Source organism: Mustela lutreola, chromosome 8, assembly GCF_030435805.1.
Source record: "Mustela lutreola isolate mMusLut2 chromosome 8, mMusLut2.pri, whole genome shotgun sequence".
NCBI lineage: Eukaryota > Metazoa > Chordata > Mammalia > Carnivora > Mustelidae > Mustela > Mustela lutreola.
The window spans coordinates 109,641,036-109,653,513 of record NC_081297.1 but is presented as its reverse complement, the minus strand read 5'-3'; the positions used below and the strand labels follow the sequence as shown (position 1 = coordinate 109,653,513).

Sequence of the window (12,478 nt, the reverse complement as noted above, 5' to 3'; positions counted from 1 at the left end):
CTCCCTCTCCTTGCTCATGATCTTTCTCTTTCTCTCTCAAATAAATAAAATCTTAAAAAATAGAAATGATAAAGAGGAAATGATTACTATCTTAAGGGTAGAAAATAACAAGTAGTAATTGTAGAGTACATTCCCATGGATTTGACCTACAGATAGAGAAAAGAAAGTGACATAATTTGAACGTGGGGTTTTTTTTTCCTTTAAAGTAGGGGCCCAATTATACAGTATGTACCTCTAAGAAATGAGATATTTAAAAAAACATAACCACATATTATTATGCCTAAGATGATTAATAATAATTCCTTGATATCATGTAATATCCAAAAAGTATTAATATCTCCCTGATTGTCTCAATAGTGTCTTTTATAAAAGTGATTTGAAACAATCTAAAAGAGGTCCACATACTGCATTCGGTTGATATGTCTGATGAGTCTATTTTTTTAATAAACATTTGTAATTTTATTAAATAAAAATAGAACATCACAACCATGAACACTGTTACAATTAGAGGCCTTCTTGGTTCTCCACAATGATACTGAGCATGTTCACAAGGGGTTTCCATTATTTAGTCTTAGTCTAAACAACCACCTTTATTTATTTATTTAAAGATTTTATTTATTTATTTAACAGAGAGAAACATAGCAGAAAGGGAACACAAGCAGGGAAACAAAGAGAAGGAGAAACAGGCCTCCCTCTGAGCAGGAGCCTAATGCTGGGCTCGATCCCAGGGTCCTGGGATCATGACCTGAGCCAAAGGCAGATGCTTAATGACTACACCACCCAGGCACCCCTAAAAAACAATCTTTAAAAGAAGGAAAAAAACAGCACACTACCATTTAAGTTGTTTTAATGTTTCCTCACAAATGGTGAAAAATACGACAGTACAGACAAGGAATAATCATGATGTTGTGGCCAACATTATAAATATGGAATTATAAATTTAAAACATGTTATGGTTTAAAAATATATCTGTAGTCAGTGAAGGTCTTCAGGGTCTCTGCATCTAGTAGGTTTGGTCTCTGTGTTCCTGATGGTGCTCACCTTTATCATTTTTCCAGGTCTTTCACCCACATGTCATCTTCTTCCCATCTGTTCCATCAAAGGTCCAGGGGACCCATTAGAGTTACCCCATCTTCCTTCACCAATGTCACCTCTGTCCATGCCACAGCCACCAGAAAGCCACCTCTTTCTCCACCATGACCATTTCTGAACATCCCACCCTGACCACCATAGCTCATGAGGCCACTTCTTCCTCCCTGCCTGCCACCAGGGCTGCCTCTGCCACAGTCACCACGCAGTGGTGGGAGAGGTGGTGGAAGGAAGCCTTCAGGTTCTAGGACTTTAGAATGGTTCATTCTGTTCTCCAGGCAAAGTTCTGGTTTCCATACCCTGGATTGGGACACTGCCAGTCTCCAGCTCTGTGCTGGATGTTTCCTCCTCCAGATGGGTTCCCTTGGAAACTCTGGGACCCTCTTGGGGGAAAGCTACTTCTATCTCCTCCTCGGTCTCTCATGTGACCCATGGGACCCCCAGGCCCTCGTGGACCATCTGGACCTCCACAGCGTGACTTTGGCATCCTTCTGCCCTCACGGGGAAGCATACTACCAGGAATGCTGTTCACCGGAGGCTGCTTCTTAGCAAGAGAAACCTTAAGTTTGCTCCCTTGAAAATCTTTCCCATCAAACCACTCCATGGCAACCTTAACAGCTGGTGGGTCTTCATAGGACACTGTAGCACCACCTTTGGGCTTTCCTGTTTCCTTGTCCAAGTAGATATGGATCATGGGTTGTCTAGTTCTCTTGTTTATCTTAACAACTTCACACTGCTTAATGAAGTCTGCCAGATCACCTAGAATCGCATTGTCATTTAAGCTTAAATTGCACATTGCCAGAGTCTTCATCTAGAGCCACAGGTGGGCCTAGATCAAGATCTGGTCCTTTTGACCATGAAGCCACCTTGCTCTCCAGCACCCATTGCTCTGCATCTTCCTCCCTGCCCATTTCTGCTCATGCTCCCACTGATCAAATACCCCTCTTTCACTGCCCCAGTTATCAGGCCCACTCATGTTCCATTCTCTCCTGTCTGGAAAGTCCTCCAGACTCCTGGAACTCCATAAACACCCATGCTACTGGGGTGGTCCTGTTGGAATGAGCTCTGCTGCCTGTAGCTGCTGCTCTGTTGGCTATATTGACTTGGGGAGTCTGGCTTTAGGATCAAGTTTGGCAGGGATAACTAGTGGACAGCTGCTGCCCATAGCGGCTTTGTTGACCATAGCTACTCTGCTGTCCACAGCTGGTGGGCTGCCCATAGGTGTTCTGCCGAGAGTAACTATTCTGATCATACCTAGCTAGCTGTGCAGAGGAATAGCTGGTAGGAGAAGATGGTGGTGCTGACTGGCTGCATGGGGTAGCTCCTAGGTACCTGGGGTAACTATAGTTATTCTGTCCATATCATAGTCTGGGCTCATTGTAACCTCTGGTGCTAAACTGAGATTGACTAGTCTCAGCAGATTGTTACCATCCTGTGGTTTTACAGGTTCAGTGGCTGTTGGCTGCTGCCTGTAGACTGGGTAAGCAGGCTGAGTGCCATATGCAGACTGAGGTGCACAGAAGGCCTGGATGGTAGTGACGATAGCAGTGGGTATCATAAACACCAGTGCCATACAGTGCAGACTGTATGCCTGGGAGGCAGCTGGAGTAGTGTAACGAGGAGGAGGCTGTTCCATAAGAAGTTGCATAGGTGGTCTGCCCATAGGTTGCAGTGATCTGAGCTTGGGTAAAGCTGACATCTGTGGGTTGTCCACAGGTTCCATAACTTTGCTGCCCATACGCCTGGGTGGTCTGTGCATATCCTTGAGTGGGCTGCAGCTTGACTATACATGCTGTAATCCGTAGACACCATTTTCTCTCCTTCCTTCTCATTGATGAATCTACTTTAATAATAATAGTGCCCCTTATTTCCTTGCCTTTATTTATTGCATGAAGGTAATTTTCTTCTAGTATTTTCCATGTTCTTAGTTTATAGCAATGTATTCATAGGGTGTACTGTTTTTCTAAAAATTTCAGAAAGGGAGGCTGGGAGGCAAACAATGTTAGATCCAAGACACTTGGCTGACAGCAAAAGAAAGTCAAAGACCACAAGGGGCAAAGTGTTTGGCCATCTCTGGAAAGGAGCTGATATTTAAAAATAAAATAAAAAATAGATGTATCCTAACTCCATTCCGTTGCAGGAGGGTGTTATAGGCATTAGGGATAAAAGGAAACAGCTGGGGAATGGGATTGGGAATCTGGTCTCAGCTGTCTGTGCATATAATACCAGTAAGTTAGGCTCCCATAGGAACTGACTGAGAACAACTATGGGAAAATATCAACAGGGCCTAGAACCAAGGGATGAACTGGACACGAATGCTTTGGACAAACATTACTGGAATATAAGGAAGGTGTCTTCTTTCTTCACCTTGTCACCTCTGGGCACCAGTGTTCTGGAAGAATAAGAAAGATAATAAATAATTAGTAGGAGATTTGACAAAAGTCATTTAGGTAGCTCCTGTTCTTGTTGGGAGAGGTGAGTAGATGGCTACTACCTGATAATGTTGTACATATGGCACCTTTATTACTAGGAGAGAAGAGCACAAATGGCAGTTTTGAAACACTGTAGAGTGAGGCCTCTTGCTAGCTTCCCATTCATTTCAGAAAAGAGGTGAAGTAAACTACAGATACTTAAATAATTTTTTTGTAAATAGGATGAGCCTTGGACACAGTAAAAACCAGTAACTTATTAAGTTGAAAGAATTAATGTACAGTCTGGTTTATATGAATTACTTGTGAACTATCAGAAAGTTTATGGATGAGAAAGCTAACCAGAATAATCTATTCTAACAATTTATAATCTCTTATATGTTAAAAAATATGAAGTAATGAAAGTCATTTGGACATTGTGCAGTGAAATTATGATTTGGTTTTCTCAGGAAAGTATTATAAAAGTAAATATATTTCTAATAATCTTATGTGGCTGAGGAAAAGAAAGAGTAAAGCTTTGGTTAAAAAAAAATGAGGATATAATTTCTTTGCATTGTAGTTACCACAACTTCAGAAATTTAAGGAATTATGTGTCCTATGCTTTACATGTTTACATATCTATGATAAATAGCTTTTTATACACTCTCTTGAAATTGAAATGAAGAACATATTTACAACTGGGAATATGTAGGCTAGGAAGATATCAGAAAGAAATGGGTTCTTCTTCCTTTATAAAAATTTATTTGGAGTTCAGGATGCCCTCTGAGCTTAATTAAAACTCAGGAGTCAATCTTTAAATTCTGAGCATAGATTTCTAACTATATCCAGAGATGGTATTAAAAAGTCATAGCATGCACATTGAAAAGGCAATGTGGGTGGAAAGAGTAGGCAGAGCTTTTCAATAAGAGTTAATTGTTCTTAACCTGTGAATACATAATTATATAATTTGTTATGATGAACTTTCATTTTTAGACTTCTATGGTGGGACTCATTAATGCTTCATAGTTATTTGAAAAATAGTATGTAATTCTGTTTTTTATTACTCTAAATCATGATCTCCTAAATATGTGTTAATTTCTTAATCTGATTATTAATAAATCATCCTCACTGGTACATTAGGCAAATTTGAAATAAAAATGTCATGAAGAAAAATATTTAAAATGCTACATCAGGAGAGTTATTTAAAAAGAGAATACCACTAAAACATTAACATAGTCTTGGCTAAATGGACCAGAAAAGAGGAAAAAAAATGGAAATGTTTAGTATTTTTGCTTTTAAGGGCATATACCAGATGAAAATAATACAAATGGATAAAATACTTGGTCTGATGAGGTCTGTTTAATAGTAGGTGTAAAGTAAGAATCTGATTGGATTTATTCTGATGCTAGGAATATGATTGATTGCTATTTTTTCTTTTAAAAATATTATTAAATATTTTTAACAATTCTGGTTTGTGTAGTCAATGGTTTTTAGATTCATGCAAATATTTAACACTTTCAGTGCTATTCCTTTAGTCTTAACTATCAGACCTTTTAATTGGGATGATTTCATTTTTTTCTGTAGAAAGAAATTTCTTTAGACTTTCTATTAGTGAGAATCAATATTAGCAGCAAACTGTTTTTTCTTGCCTGGAAAAATGCCTTCATTTTGGCTTCATTCTTAAAGATCTCTTCAGTGGGCATTGAATTCTAGGCTGACAGTCATTTTCCTAGCCCACTGAAGACATTTTTTCACTGTCTTCTGATTCTCTTGAGGAAAGCCAATTACCAGATATTTTGAGGATAATCTATTTTTTTTTTTTTACCTTCTACTTTTAAGGTTTTCTTTTTTTGTTTCTGGTGTTTTACAGTTTTACTATCATATATATAAGTGGTAGATTTATTATTCTTTAACTTACTGGGTATTTTCTAAGTCTGTGGGTTAGAGTCTTTCTTTCATCAGTTCTGGGAAGTTTTCAACCATTATCTTAACAGGTACTGCTTTGCCATATTTTCTCTTTCCTATTTCCTATTCTTTTGGAGTACTGATTTATTTCAGACTTTCTCACAATGTCTTCCATGTCACTTAAAGTCTCTTTAGCATTTTTCATTTATTTTTCTTTTTTCTATTACATTTGGCCAATTTCTTCATCTCTATCTCCCAGTTCACTAAATTTTACTTCTACTATGTCAAATAGACTATTAAACATGTCTACTGAGTTTTAAATTTTAATAATTTATATATTTTAATTTTTTAAATTCTATTTTACAAAAAAACACCTTTAGTTATTCTTTGTACTCTCTTGTTCTCTGTACATATTTTCAAGGTTGTCTTTTATTTGTATTTTATATAGTTATTTTACAGTCTATGTGTAATTTCAGTATCTAAAGCCCTTTTGAATATGTTTTTGCTATGTTCACTGTTTCTTACCAATGGGGTCTCCTTTTCTTCTGTGCTTGTTATTTTTTAAAATGTGAGCTGCTCGGGGTGCCTGGATGGCTTGGTTGGTTAAGCACCCAACTCTTGGCTTCAGCTCAAGTCACGATCTAGGATCGAGACCCGCATCGATATGTAAATATTTTGTAAGCAAATCTTCAGATATTATAAATAGACTACTTTTTTTTTTTTTAAGGTCAAGCAAAGCTTTATTTCGCACCAAGCAGCAGGAATCAGACTGACCGTCAAATAGACCGGTGGGGACCGCCCCTACAGAGAGGACGACCCCTCCCTGCTTTCCAGACTAACCTTTATAGAGCAAAGGCCATGCGGTGGGGCCTGGCCACACACAGGTGGCCAGTGAGATTGTAACAAACACAGGAAACTCCACAGTGATGCTAAGCGACCAACTGAATTACAATTTACCCTAGTAGACATTTGAACCAACCCATCACCTAGTTCAGAATTGGTGCCCAAAATGTGCCCAAAGGGCGGGGCCCATACTCCTTGGCAGCTAGGAGACAGTATGCGCCCCCACTGATTGAATACCTCTACCTGGCCTGACCCATAGACTACTTTGTAATATAAATTTTTAGTTGGGTGCTTACCAAATATCTAGGTGACTATTTTGTAAGTGTCTATTACTTTATTTTACTAAATAGAAGAGTAATATTGTTCTATAGTACATTTAGCCTTTGAACCACTAATCTGTTAGTTTACATGTACTTAACCTGATTTGTGAGATTATACTACATAATAAATTCAAAATCTCTGTAATAAATATTTATTATTTATTCTTATTTCATATTAGTAGCAGCAAGTCAGCTGCTACTGTATTGCTCCAGGGTAAAGGTAAATTGCAGGTCTGCTCCGTGTATTCTCTCATTCTGATAGCCTATTTGAAAAATGCCTTTCTCATGGCACGCAGCATGAGACTAAGAGATTGACCTGAATGTTGCACTAAAATTTAAAGTAGTTAGCATGTATTACATCTGTTTATAAACCACTGGCTAGAGCAAGTTACAGGGCCAAGGGTAATAATATAATCTACCACAATCTTATTGTGTTCAATACCTTATTCATGTTTAAGGTTACTCTTAATCTTCTTTGAGAAAATGAGCATTTTAATAGAAAATCTTCATCAGCAATTTTTGGCAACACAGATGTCTAAATGGAAAGGCTAAAGGTAAAACAAAAAACAACCTCAAGCCAATTGTTCTCATTTTAGGTCAGGGTTCATACATATTCTATTATCATGCCTGTCAGTGCTTTAACTGATTTGGAAAAAGAACTTCTCATTCTCAGAAATGTATAATTAATTAAACACTGGGCAATAAGAGATTAATTCTCATTGGAGTTAAAATTGGGTAGTTATAATAAAAGTGGATAGTTTTAATAAAAAGTTTTGTTCAAAAATGTTATTTTTTTTCAAATATTTTATTTATTTATTTGACAGGCAGAGATCACACATAGGCAGAGAGGCAGGCAGAGAGAAAGAGGTGGAAGCAGGCTCCCTGCTGAGCAGAGACTCTGATGATGCGATGCGGGGCTTGATGTGGGGCTTGATCCCAGGATCCTAGGATAATGACCTGAGCCGAAGGCAGAGGCTTTAACCCACTGAGCCACCCAGGCTCCCCTCAAAAATGTTATTCTTAAAAATTATTTTAAGAGTAGAAAACTTGTAGGGTATCTCAACATAGCAAATGAGTTACAGGGTATTTCTCAATTATAGTGCAGGATCACATATTTTACAGTTTCTGTTTATGTTGTGATTATATCACAAATGCTAGATTGATCATTTCCTGCAATCATAGAATATTAGATTTGAAAGGATCTGAAAAGTATATCTTTCTGAATTTGAATATATTGATACATCATTTTGTTGCAATCAGTTGTGAGGTATGTCAAAATCATCATTCATGGCAAGCAATTATTATTAGCAACAGTTATTTTTTTTTAATTTAAATGATTTTATTTATTTAATTGACAGAGAGAGAGATCACAAATAGTCAGAGAGACAGACAGAGAGAGAGATGAGGAGAAGCAGGCTCCCTGCTGAGCAGAGAGCCCCATGCGGGACTCGATCCCAGGCCCCTGGGATCATGACCTGAGCCGAAGGCAGAGGCTTAACCCACTGAGCCACCCAGGCGCCCCTATTAGCAACAGTTAAAATACAGACAACTGCAAAAGATATACTTACATTTGTTGTTCCATATCTTTAGTTTCATGAACTTGCATTCTGATTTTTTTAGTGTGGTTGATAGGAGTTATAACTAGTCTGACAAGAATTTGCACTGTCCTGAGTATACAATGGCTATTTATTTCAAATGTGAATATCATCACTGAAAAAAAAAAAAGGTTGAATAACATTGGTTAAACAGCATATAGTCCAACTTCCTACTTTTATCAGAATTTGAAATGCAGAGAGTAATTCATCTAGCCAAACGTCTAACTAGCAAAGTCTATAACCTAGGCCACCTTGCTTCCAGAAGGGTGCTTCCTTTTTCAGGAAAAGGTCATTTATTTTCCACTGCCTATGTAAGAAATTTGGGCCTGAGGCAGGAGAGGACTGTCAAGGTAATTTGCCTTCTCTTTCTTTTTTTTTTTTAATGATTTTATTTATTTATTTGACAGACAGAGAACACAAGTAGGCAGAGAGGCAGGCAGCGAGAGAGAGAGAGAGAGAGAGAGAGAAGCAGGCTCCCCGCTGAGCAGAGAGCCTGATGTGGGACTTGATCCCAGGATCCTGAGATCATGACCTGAGCCAAAGGCAGCGGCTTAACCCACTGAGCCACCCAGGCACCCTGTCTTCTCTTTCTAATCTTTAGTTTTAGTTCCCAAAGTAAAGGAAAAGTACCAGAGAGACAGAGCCCAGAGTGTATATTTTGTGTGTTATTTGTGCTCTAAGAACATTCTTTTTCAAATCTATTTGACTGCAACTCACAATAAGAAACAATTTAAATCACAATATAGGACACACTCTTATCCTTCCCCACAAATGAAACAAAGATTTCACAAAGCAATTTCTTGTCCACACTAAGTATATAGTCTGGTCTTTATATTCTCTTCCATTCTAGCTTATTTTATTACAAAATAAAATTAATTTTTGAGTCTGTATAAAAAATATTTCTCCAGAAAATAGGAGACAGGTTTCAATTTACTGACAAACTCCAAAGTTACTTGCTTTGCTGAAAGTGTCTTTCACAGAATAATAAATGTCTCTCATATTTATTGGAACTACAATTATCTCAAGAGTTCAGAACAGAACCTGTAGAATCTTTTCTTCATTCTACAGAATGAAGAACACCAGCTCATTACCAGTCTCACAGATTCTAAGACTCATTGTTTTTCACATTTTAACAATCTCTGAACTCAGGATGTGTCCTAAAAATATCAGTGGCATGGCATAGTTTAATTGGCAGTGTTTTTCTATCTTGAGTAACACGAACTAATGGTGAGTCTTAAAGTCTGTTTCTTAGTGTATCCATAAAATACATTAATCATAACGATTTAAACAGGCCAAACTCTATTGCTTATTCATTTCAAAGTATCCAGCTGATCAGAAAGCTTTTTGATGTCATATTAAGAAAATGTAATGAGTACGTAAGACTTTTTGCTTAAGCAAAAAACCCTTAGTTCTGGGCCAAAAGTAAAAATGACTTGCAAACGGAGAAAGCTTTCTCACGTGCTTTCATTGTTCCCAGGGTTTGATTATGATCTTTTGCTTTTCTAACCCCCTCATTTCTGTATTGTTGCTTCTCCTCCGGTGTCCAGCATACTCTTCTCTCCTCCTCACCAGGGTTGAGGGCTGGGGGAGAGAGGTCCTTGGACCATGGTTTAAAAGGGAGGCAAAAGGTATGCCCAAAAGTTAAGGTACTTGGGGGACGGGGAGGATTAGTCTTTATTTTAAAAATGGAACAAATTGCCCAAATCCTGCGTATCTGCTTAAACTGCCACCAACCTAACACAGTGTAAGACTTAATGACTGCGAAACTGGCACGAAGGATGCTGAACCTGATGAGGAACAAAAATAAGTTTGCTAGGCTATTTTCATCCCAGCATGATTGAAACGCACCATCCTTTCCTCAAAAATAAAAACCTCTAACGAGGAAAACAGTAAATTAAATGCCACAAATTAACGTGTTACTAGAAATCGGAAGAATTAGTTACTGCTTTTTCACCCAGACACCACGATGCCTTCTTTTTTCCCTTGTTTGGCTAAAACTTCAGCCAAGCCAGGGCTGAGGAGGCGGGCGTCACCCTCACGCCTCCGAGTGGGCGTGGGGTCCTAAGCCCTCACCAGGGACCTGCACTGTGCAGTCTCCTCAGATTAGACAGGGCCCTGTAAGACCGGTCCACAAGGCCCCGCCTCGGCAGGTTACAGGCGTGGGGCGGAAGGCGGTGGTCTCGCATTCCGAAGCCTCCTTCGGGTACGCGGAGGCAATTCGGAGGCGATAAGACTCTGGCAGAACAAGGTGTTGACAGTTGTTCCCGCGCGACTCACCGCCTAGCCCGCAGGAGAGGCGTCTCTGCGGCCGCCTCCGCACCCTGTCACGTGACGGGAAGGGGGGGTGGCTGGAGCGCGCGAGCTGGGGGGCGGGGCCTGGAAGGGGAGGGCGCTCGGATGTGAAGTATCTCGGAGGCTCCAGGTTCCCAGAGAGGCGGCGACGCGGCCGATGACAACATTAGGCCGCGACGAGCTCCGGGCCGGGCGGTGGTGGGAGCGGTAGCCCGAGCGGCTCTGGCGTTAGGTTTTACCGCGCCAAAAGCCGCAGCGAGAATCGGGCAGACGAGGGGAAGGTGGAGCCCGCCCTGGCCAGAGGACCGCGGACAGGGAGTTCCCGCCCCGCTCTCGTGCACAGCCGGCAGCGTCTCCGCGGCAGCGAGCCAGCGCCCTCGGTCTGGGCTCGCGCCCTAGCTCCTGCCGGCTACAGCAGCCGAGAGAAGTTGGGGTCCGCCCGGGCTCGTGTAGGGCCCCGGAGGAACCGGCCCTCTGCTGCCCGCCTCTCCGGGGGCTCCGCACCGGTGAGTGTCACGCCGGTCCCTGAGTCGGGGGCCGACGGGTCTGCACCCTCCTGGGTGATTGCACCCCCTTATCCCCACGTTCTGAGCTCGGCTCGGCTGGGGCTCTCCGCGCCGGAGAGTTCCTCTTCGGCTTCTTTGTCCCTATTTGGAGTGGGGGATTCCAAAGGCCGGCGGGGGTGGAGTGTTTTGGGGCCCACAGTACGTGCGTGTGCAAACCTTACAAAGCCACGTCAGGGGCCGGGGGTGGTGAGAGCATTTTGACCACCCTGAGTGCCTCCTCCCGAAGTTTGGGCGGACGGCGGGGTCTCGCCGGAAGCCTCCGCGCGGGGGAGAGCTGGTGCTTTGTCACTTGGCGCGGTTAAGGCGAGGCTTCGGTTTTCCTGTGACAGCCTCAGAGGAGGCTATGCCGCGCACCGCAACCGCACCCGCCCATACTGAGCCGAGTGACACGGTGTCGTTCTTCTGAACTCAGTTCCTGTGGCCGACTTGTAACGTAGGGGGAAGACGAAGCCTTAGTTGTACTTTTAAATGTAATGTTTGTTTCTAAGTCCTTTCTCAAGAGTGGACTCGGGTTCTTAGGAGCTTCACATGGAGCACGCTTCTGGTTCATTGAGCCGCCCACTCGAGACCAGCTGAGTGAAGCAACAGTATATGCAGATCTTCCATTCACAAAAGTCATATAACACTCTTCTTTATGAGAGACATCTGCTTTAGGGAACTTGCCTAATTTCATTTTATCTAAATATTGTCTGAAATGATAGATAACTTGGACTCCTCAAACAGATGGGAAAACTTATCTGATGATATTATAAGCATATTTGTGTTAAATAATTTTTTTTTAAAGATTTATTTATTTATTTATTTGACAGAGAGAGAGAGATCACAAGTAGGCAGAGAGGCAGGCAGAGAGAGAGGAGGAAGCAGGCTCCCTGCTGAGCAGAGAGCCCGATGTGGGGCTTGATCCCAGGACTCTGAGATCATGACCTGAGCCGAAGGCAGCGGCTTAACCCACTGAGCCACCCAGGCGCCCCATGTGTTAAATAATTTAATGAAGTTTTTGCCTTTCTAATGCTAGAGGACTTTGAGTGACTTCTGATAAGTATGAGAATGCTATAGTGGGGTTATTAGTTTTTATTAACTTCCCTTGAAACTTAGCCTCAAATTAGTGCCACTTTAGGTCTTTTCAGATAATTATTTAAAAGATTTTTTTTTGTTTTTTTTTTTTTTTTTTGTTTTGTTTTGTTTTTTTGCCTCTTAGGATTTCAAGGAAAATAAGGATTGTAGAGGAACGTGGATGAATTGCTTGTTAGATTTTCTCCATTCCATCAGCTGTTGTCTGCAGTTGATCATGTTAAGAGACTGTGGTCAATTTTTATGCTTGCTAGAAACCTGTTTTACAGTGGAACTATGATCATGCTAATTTTATAAAACAGGTTGGGAAAGGGAGAGTAAGGGTATGATTTGTCCTTTATAGAAAGTACAGCTAATTTCAAGTATTTGTTGCCCCTTTTTTGATACCA

At 40.9% G+C, this 12,478-nt stretch overlaps 1 protein-coding gene and 1 pseudogene across 10 annotated transcripts in view; one reads left to right on the top strand and one right to left on the bottom strand.

Moving 5' to 3' along the window:
* Positions 1–636: 636 nt before the first annotated feature.
* LOC131839197 (RNA-binding protein EWS-like) lies at positions 637–10,224 on the bottom strand (annotated as a pseudogene).
* OSBPL8 (oxysterol binding protein like 8) overlaps positions 9,369–12,478 on the top strand; it is a 157,793-nt gene continuing 154,683 nt past the window's right edge. For 9 of the 10 annotated variants that reach the window (XM_059186384.1, XM_059186383.1, XM_059186381.1 and 6 more), the window contains exon 1: positions 10,563–10,958. The gene's annotated coding sequence lies outside the window, so the exon portion shown is untranslated. Of the gene's footprint in view, positions 9,388–10,562; positions 10,959–12,478 lie in introns of those variants that run through there. The other variant, XM_059186380.1, reaches the window with a different exon arrangement.